Raw genomic sequence first — 9,707 nt, forward strand, 5'->3', positions numbered from 1 at the left:
CCCCTAGTGAGTTTATAGACGGTCACAAGGTCCCCCCTCAGCCTTCTCTTGTGAAGGCTGAACAGGTTCAGGTCCCGTAGCCTCTCATTGTAGGGTCTGCCCTGCTGTCCCCGGATCATGCGGGTGGCCCTCCTCTGGACCCTCTCAATGTTGTCCACATCGCTCTTGAAGTGGGGTGCCCAGAACTGGATACAGTACTCCAGCTGTGGCCTGACTCCAAGATCCCTTTCTGCCTCCGTGTTCTCAAGAAGGGAGTTTCCCATCTTATAAGTGTGCTGCCGGTTACTACTGCCCACTTGTCCATATTGAAACGCATCCTGTTTTTGTTGGCCCACCCTTGCAACCTATCCAGGTCTTGCTGCAGTCTTTCCCCCCCTGCTAGCGTGCCCACCTCACCCCAAATTTTGGTATCATCAGCAAATTTGAACAGGTTGCTTTTCACCCCGTCGTCCAAATCGCTGATAAAGAAATTGAACAGTGTGGGCCCAAGGACCGAGCCCTGGGGGACTCCGATGCCCACTTCCCCCCAGGTTGAATATGACCCATCCACCACCACCCTCTGAGTATGACCCTTCAGCCAATTCGCAATCCATCTGACCGTGTAGGCATCGATGCCAGAGTCGCCTAGTTTTTTAATGAGGATGGGGTGGGAGGCAGTGTCAAAGGCCTTGCTGAAGTCCAGAAAGACTACATCCATGGCGACACCTGCATCCAATGCTTTTGTGACCTGATCGTAAAAGGCAATCAGGTTGGTCTGACATGACCTGCTCCTAATGAGTTATATCAGAACCAGGTATTCAAAAACTAAGATTCCTCCATAGAAGGATAAATCAACTGATTGTAATTATGGTATGTTATGAGACAGCAAGCCCCAGACTAACAAGCTTATTTTAAAATAACAGTGATGGTCACTAATCTAAAGCAAGTCACCTCTAGACATTCAGGTAAAGCTGTGATAGGATCTGATGTGCGATCTATGCAATTATGCTATGCCACATGTGTGTGGCAGGAGGTGTGATCGTGGGATCCCACATCAGATCCTATCATGCTTTATTGCCAGTGCAGGGAGAGCCTGGCATTGTGATCCTGGACTCCCCCTGCATAAGCAAGCTGCGAGGCTCACAGATGGGGCAATGTGTGGGGCACCCCTGTGGCAAAGAAGTGGCCACATATTCAATTAATGCCATGATAAGAACAAACCACAAAGTTATTCCACATCTTTTGTGAAATAACTCTATGGCTTATTCCTTGTTTTATTACGCCCTTAACTGATTGAATGCGTGGCTGGGTCACAACTGGTTAATCATGTCTTAAATTTAACGTGTAGATGGGGCCCTAACTTAAGAGACTGAACCATGACAGTGATTTGCTTGGATACAGAGGGCCACATTTGGAACTTGCCAGGACACAGGCCCACAACCCCTAAAACTGCATGCAAATCCTACCCCAATTTCATTACTAAAAAATTACATCCCGTTACACCATCCTGTTTACAATGATAGTTTGCATTCAGAGAGAACTAACAATAAAACCAACCATCAATATTCAGACTCTTGTCTTGACCAATCATTCATGTCTATAAATGCATAGTCTGAGGCAATGACTAAGGACAGAACATGTTGATTCTCCAAACCTTGACCTCATTATTCAAACTTTAGACTGAAATGGACTTTAGTTTTGTGAAATGTCCCAAGAAGTTTTCATTAGTAGGAGTCAGTGAGCACTCTCCTATTAAATAAATTCTTAGATAAATCTGTAGGCCTGTACAGGAATCTTCGTACTGTTCCCCCTGGGCAGAACTTCATCTTCAGCTACAAGGGATTCATAATAAAGTACATTCTCACAAACACACATTTCATCGAGAGGCTCTTACAGTGTATGTATGTACAGTTCTATGTATGTAGTTACATCTTGCCCCCACAGAAAGCTATTTTGGTTAGTAGTTATATAAAATGTATGGGAACATAAAACACAGAAACATCTTGGTTTCAAATTCAGAACTTTACATTTTATGACATTAGTCAAGCTATTTAATTTCCTATTGCCTTGGTCAAATCAGTTGCAAAATTAAGTAAATAAGCAAGATGGAAAAACAGACATTGTGCCCGAGTTGAATTCAAGTAAATATACACTATAAATCAAATTAGGATAAAATATTCTATTAGACAAACTTACGGTATTAGTCATCTTGGTGTACTGTCAAGATGACATATTCTTAGAAGTGCCACACTGTCAGCTATTCAAGGGCTCAGGCATTACAGAGCTGCTTCACTGAATTCAGCCTCTCAAGTGAAGCTCTAGGTGGTGAAGTAGGCTGCACATGTCAGACTGGCAAAGCATCACAGAGTCATTCCACAGAGGTGGACAGATCATTGTGAACAATAATTCTGTGCCTGCCTAACCAGGTTTAAAAAATGGTCTTTGATAAAGAAGCCTCGACTTCAGAATAATGACATGGTTAATCAATAAAGCTGATCCTCTGGAATATTAATGATCAACTTCCAATCAGATGTGAAGGCTTTCAGAATATCATAAGATCAGGCCCAAAGACCAATTGTTTTCAACAGAAATAAGAAATGGGGGAAAAAGACTGATCTGTATCAGCTGTTTAAATGTAGTGTGGTATACATAGCATTATTATTTTTATCTATATTATTTAAATTTATTACAGTATTTCACATACATGGAAATACAAATCATGTGTGTGCATATTACATATACTACATAGACACACGCACTGCCATATATACTATAATTATACGATATTATACTACACACACACAAAGGGGCAACTAATTAGCTTGTTAAACAGTTCTTAAATCAGTGCTCTGAAGGACTGAACTGCTGCAGAATTCAGAGCAAGATTTGTGTCCAGTAACTTAATAAAAGCATATAAGACTCTCTCAGGGCCACTAAGCAGTATACAGCGGGAGAAAGCAGAGGGAAACATGCTGAAGGTTAAGCTGATAACAGACTTCTTTTAAATAGAAAAGAACCTAAACTTTCACAAAAGAAAAAAGCACTAGGCAGATTGGCCAGAGTTATTTATTTCTTTGTTTTTACGCAAAAATATTTTCAAAGGAGCAAGATAAGTGGGTGTCTGACTCTATACTCTTTGGTGATATTCTCTTGAGGGATTTAAAAAGGAAATCCTTTTAAAGAGGTCACTAATGATTGCAGCGTTTAATTATAAATGGCAAATGACATCGACAATACATTTTCCCATTGCTGATTTGCTACTTACCAGCAATTATACCATTAGTTTCCAGCACCGAATGGAAGTGGCAATTTTTTAGTGTACTAATGTCCTGCACCTCTATGGTTACCACACAACTGAATGAGTCTTATGGTGATTTCTCTCTTTCATTTATACTTACATGTAGGGGTTTTTGTGTTCTGTTTTGTTTTTAGTGTACAATTAGATAGTGAAAAGGATCAGAATACACATACATACAAGCACACACAAATCCTTTTTACTATGGGCACATCTACACATTGCTGTGCTTTAATACTTCCTTTTGGAAGTACTAAAGCATGGTGCAGTATGGGCGGTTACTGAGCCATGTGCGCAGTGCACAGTTAGATTTTGCCACTATGTTGCCATAGTGGCACACTATACAGGGGGAGTGAGCTGCTAAGGCAATGTAGCTGCCGATCACATGTAGACCCACGTGATTGGTATGTGATTGGTATGTTGTCGTAGCGCGCCATGCGGCAATGTAGCGCATTGCTATATCGCGACAGAGTGACGTGTAGACACACTCTATGTAATTGTATATCACAAAAGAAAACACAAAAACCCCAAGCAGTGAGTTATAAATAAAGGAGAGAAATCATGCCAGAAGACTTGTTCAGCTGTGGGGAATATATACATTATCTCAACAGAAAAAAAATCTCACACACAGTATTGGTTAAATCATGTACATGATACTCAGACAATCAAAATGTATACCCATCATTCTCTGGGAGTACACCTAAGGGGTGCGTCTGCACGAGATACCACATCGCTGTAGCAATGCGCTACAGCGACGTAGCAGCGGTGGGCACAAACTGTGACACTGCAGCTACGTTGCTGTAGTGACGCACTCCCTTTTCATAGCATGCCGTGATGGCGATGTAGCGCTGTAGAGGCGCATGTAGACATGCCCAAGGTACGTAGTGCACAGTCTATACTAATATGAGAAAATATGATTTAAATAGTTTGCTAATATTACTATCAGTGGGGCTGGTAGCAATGCCTATACTTAAAGCTGCTCCCTGCCTTCTTTTATTAGACCCTGTTTTCAGTTGCTTGTAACTTTTTCAAACTAAGCAGGTTGAAATTTTCAGGCTGAATGTCTTCTATGTTACGTGTCTGCATTGAGCTAAGTTCTAGGAGTCTTGCGGGGAAAATAGTAGGTGCTCAATTACTTAGCTGTAGCCATACAGAGGTATTGAATTAAGCTTACAGAGTCAAATATGAAGCTAGCATTTTAGTTTTCAATGTACTTTCCTAGGTTTTTTTTTTCCTCAGGAGAAAAATAAAAACAAACCATGTTATACGTAAGTAACAATCTTCGTCCTGATCATAAATCAGAAGGGCCTGAACCCTGAGCCTTCAGAAGCACAGCACAGACATATACTGAAGATCTATGGTAGTAATGTTGGCTGGCAGAAATAGAAAGCTGTTTTCTCAGAGTTGCTGGATCCAGACATTAGTTTTCCCCCTTGCCTGACCCTCCCCAATCCGTCGCCAGAGGACTGGGAAGCTCCTACTCTATGATGGGGATGTGGTACTGATTGTCAATTGATGTTAAAGGACTTTGGAGAAAGCAATCTGTCTGTCTGTCTCTCTTTTTCCTCACAGGAGTCTGGAGAGTCCCTATCCCACGTGTCTGTAGGGAGGGAACAATCAGGTCAGGTGCTGGGGTTTACAGAGAAGAGAGTCTTACCTAGAGGAGCAGATGCTTATCTAGAACTACAATTTTCTTATTCTTGGCTTTATGTAAGGGCAACTGAGGGGATGGGTGGGGAGAGGGGTACAGAAGAAGGAGAAAATATTACGTTCTTCTGTAGAAGAACTGCAGCTATTGAAATTGTGTCTGAGATATTAGATGATATCCTGGCGACCTGGTTTAGTTGGAAGGTGATGTACTTCCCGGCATATCATAAATGGAAGGATACATGCATCACGTACTTGTCCAATTTTATTCACAGATATCACTTCCACCTAACTCAAATTTGTGCATGGCTCAATACATATACACATTATACCTCTTCCCCACATACCTAAATATAGAGACAATATATATTTTTAAGAGAATGAATATTTATGTAAAGACAAACAAATTCCACTTCAGCTCTTGACTGAGATGTCTCACAAATAAAGGCAGTAACCTTAAAATACACTGTACACTTTCCCTCCCCAAGGCAAACAGCAAAATGCTGTGACTTACCTCTATACCACAGGCGCAGCGGAGTTAATGCTGTTGCCTTTCATGTATTTCCATCAGACGCCAATAGCTTTAGACTTTTTCCAGTGAAGCATTCTCTTATACTCCATTTCCCTCACCACTCTCCTTTATTTGAAAATATGCCTTAACCTTTCAGCTAGTTTGATGATTAGCTGGGCAATGGCATATTTTACTGTGCTAGGGACATCCTGCTTTGGGCATATCTTACTAAAAGAAGCATCTTACAACAGTCACCATAAATGAGGCTTTATCACCAAAGCAGACAATAACGAAAATCTGAGGGCGGAAAACTGCCCAATTCAGAAATTAGTTACTACCAATAATAACAATTTGCACTGTATCTTTCTCCTCAATGATTCCCTAAGCATTTCCTAAGTAATAGAGAGAGCACTACTGAAAAAGCTACCTCTCAGATGAAAGGCAACAGCTGGCTGACAGAAAACCAGGCTGTTCTTTAGTAAACTAAAGGAAATTTTGACCAAGGTCAAGAAGCTGAAAGGTCCCAAGAAAACCATTATGGGAACTTATGCACTGCAAGCAATCTATACCTGTGGCTGGCAATTTTTTAGAGCCATAGACAGAAACAACCTGGCTCAGATCCGAGGTGGGCAAGTGCTCTGACTTGGTTACAAGAGCCACCACTGCTTCTTCCCTCTCCTTGCTCCCCAACTGCAGCACAGGCAGAGCTCCTTGTTACCCAGGCCCAGCATGGGTGCAGGCAATGCCCTCCTGCTGCCCAAATAGTGCCCCTGGACTCACATGAGCTGAATCCAGGGGCTTTGCAGGCTGTATGTTACCAACCCCTGGTCTATATTAAGCAGTCAAGACTTTGGTATTTGAGATCTTGCCCAGAAATCCCACAGACAGTAAACCAGGAGGAGTAGGATAGGGCTCAAGCAACAGGGGGAAATTTACGAATGATGGAAAATCTTTTTCAGTCAGTTTGGTTTCAGCTAAAATGAGAAAATAAGAGAAAACATGGCTGTCTTGCTTAGAAATGCATCCGCTCCCCTTTTCATATGTTCAAAGAATAATGAGCTAAAAACATACTGGACAGAGTAGGCTGCATTCCCAATGAAACAGATACCTGAAATTAGAGACAAATTCAGTGGCAAAGAGCTTTCTGAACTCAGCACACTGCTTAAGATGCATTAGCTTGATTTATCGTTTGAGGTAAAAGTCTTATTTTACGTAACCTTAATATAAACTGCTGCATAAAAATAGAAACATTTTATGCCTTGATCCCTTATAAATAAAAAAATGCTGCACTACTGGAATTACAGCAGGGTTTATGGCATCTATTTGATCAAATTTGCTTTAGTTTGGAATTGAAAAGTACTTTTGGTCAATAGGTTTATCTGACCTAAAATTACCTAGAGTTGGCAGAATGCCCTTGATGATCATTTTCTATGCAAACTGGCCTACCCTATGTGATCTGTTTTTCAGTCATGGAAATCCTTCCAACCCACAATGTATGAATTACCAATAAAGTAAAATTACATAAGTTATGTATGCAGAAAAATACCCATTTATTGATTACAAATTAAAATGAGCAAAGGAAAAGGCATATAAAACCTATGCAAAAAAAGAAAATTTTCTGAATATCAGTGTTACTTTTTACTAGTTTTCTATTCTTTTGCAAACCGATCAAGAGTCTTACAGCTAATATAATAATAGTCAACAGGGATCTTTCCATCCACTTCAGTGAGCTGGGCATCAGACTCCAAAAGTTGAAATTTTGCAACATTAATTTGTTTGCAAATTTCTGCTGCCTGTTTATTCATGTTATGTATGAACATAACACTGTTTTGATAGGTACAGTGCTTGTATAATAGCTATCATGCAGTAATTGTTTCATTTATTTAAAAACACACATTGCATTATAATAAACTTTCCAATCATCACATCTTTGTTGTAGACACAAAAGGACACTGAACATATTCTCTGACTGAATTACAGTTGTGCTGTTTACAATTCGCTCCAGTCCTCTCAAAGATTATTTTTATGGGAAGTGTTTTCAAGAACTAGGGCTTGATTCTCTAAGATGCTAAGTGCTTTTTCCCCTCATCTGTCACAGACTCAAGTATGGGCTTGACTTTAAGAACACGTATACCTCCATTTCAATCACTCAAGGCTTAGACCCCTATACAACAGTGAAAAAGGAAGTGGGAAGAGGGTGAGGAAACATAAGAGGGGAGAGGGAAGGAGACAGGAAAGGTTAAGAGGAGAGGAGATGAGGAGAGAAACACAGGAGGAAACCTGAAGAGGAGAGGTAAATACAAGTGGGATAAATTGGAGAGAAGAGAGGCAGCAAAATTACAGCAATTCTTGCTCATCACAGGCAAGATGAGTGCTACCTGTCTGCTGTGCTTCCTTGTCTTTGCCACATGGATATTGCATTAGCATTAGCTGTGTCATTGGAAATGGATAGTCTCTTTGGCTGATGAATGGGTCAAGTGTTTCACAGTACCTGTAATATTATTTCATTGGAAAACACGTTCTTACATTGGGCCCAAGGTAACTGTTTTTTTACCATGTATACAAGAGAAAAAATGCTACTCGCCAATGTGCCAAAGTCCACACTGGTGGCTCCCATATCCTTTTGTGGGTAGAATTTTGGTGATTGCTCGTAATAATATTAACAATACTCATGTGACAGATGTAAGGCCCTATGGCCACAGAAAAATGGAGATGTGCATAAGCTAGAAGCCCATGGAATATTTAAAGAGTTTCCCGCAGGAACTAAAATCACTAGAAGGCTAATAAATCCAAATCTCTAGACAAGTAAACTAGTTTGGAAAAGCCTCAGCCTGGAGGAAACTATGTGCTGTGGTCCGAGCTGACTAAAGAAGCCTACCGAACAAACTGACAAAAATACCAGGTAATCCTGACTGATCTAGGAGAGAACGTCATTCAGTTGATCGAAAGACAAATGGGAATTTATTGCAGACTGGAATAAACAACTGATAAACTTGGGCAATGCAGAGGCCAGCACACCATGCAGCTGCTGGGAAATACCTGGTAAGCTTGGCAGTGACACAGACTCTCTATTGCCTTATGATATGTTTGATCTGAAATGCTTTTGTCCTAAAAGAAATAGCACTGTGCTCTGTAAAACTGTCTGGACACTATAGACAATGTTCCTGAGGGAGAAAAGAACTGAAGGTGCTCAACCAATTGCGATGCTGCTCCAGCAATCACGGTGGATTGCAGGAGAAAAATGCAGCCTGAACCTCTGTCTAAACACAAAAACAGAACATCTGGAGACCAGAGAACAGACTGGGGTGCCTTTCACAAGGCCACAAAAGGGGGGGGGGAGGGGCAAAGGGAAAGTTAACCCAAGAACTTTGGCAACTTAGCCAAATTTCAAACAGCAGCTGTAATCCTCCTCAAAGCAGGTATTTCTTTCATTAGTCTAACTTTACAGATAGTGTAACCATGTCAGAGGGGTTAAATGGCCAACCTACAGGCATAGATGAAGCCAAAGTCAAGGGTGAGAAAACATATCCAGAGGTCTGTGTCTGACCCGGGTGGCCATCACCCGCCTGAAGCTCGCCACAACTGTAGCAAAACCCCCCCATTTCTTTTTTTTATTCCCTCCCCTTCCCCAACCATTTCTGACTTTTCTCTCCCTCTCTATTCCCTATAGATAAGTATAAGTGAGCTCAAACTTAGGATAAGCTTTGAACATTTTTATTTTGCTAGCAAGTTTTGGTTTTGGATATCCATTGTTTAATTATTAGGTTTGTATTAATTTTTACTGTTATATATTGTATTATTATCATTTTTGTATTGATTTTTATTGTTTCATATGGATATTGTATAGTTTAGGCCTGTGTTTTTAAGTGAACCAAAGTCATGTCAAATTTCCATTTTATATGTCAAACCTCCATCTTGTGTCCTCTGCCTGGGCATCCCATGCTGCAATAATATGATTCATTGTACCCCTCCCATGTAAATTGGTTCTCCGATGAATAAGAATGTTTGAGAATGATTGAAATACAATGGTAGGAGGCCTCTACTGAATGGCCTATAACGACCAGGCCATCACCTCGCATTGATTCACCCAGGAACCACATACCTCACCCAGGAACAGAGGCAAGACCAGCATTTGAAAAACAAAAGACCCTGCAGAACCAGCAACTCTATCATTGTACCCCACCATTACAGACACCCGAAACTGCACATCCCTGCATGGAGCACACATGCTCAGTACGCCAGGGGCTGACCCTTGCCTGGGCATGCCTCCTGTCA

General features: G+C 41.0%; 1 protein-coding gene across 1 annotated transcript in view; it reads right to left on the reverse strand.

Annotated features, from left to right (window-relative positions):
* HECW1 (HECT, C2 and WW domain containing E3 ubiquitin protein ligase 1) overlaps nucleotides 1-9,707 on the reverse strand; it is a gene marked incomplete at its 3' end in the record, with an annotated part of 299,400 nt that overhangs the window by 248,284 nt on the left and 41,409 nt on the right. The gene's annotated exons all lie outside the window — the stretch shown is intronic.

The sequence above is a fragment of the Alligator sinensis genome, unplaced genomic scaffold, assembly GCF_000455745.1.
Source record: "Alligator sinensis unplaced genomic scaffold, ASM45574v1 scaffold254_1, whole genome shotgun sequence".
In the NCBI taxonomy this organism is placed as follows: Eukaryota; Metazoa; Chordata; order Crocodylia; family Alligatoridae; genus Alligator; species Alligator sinensis.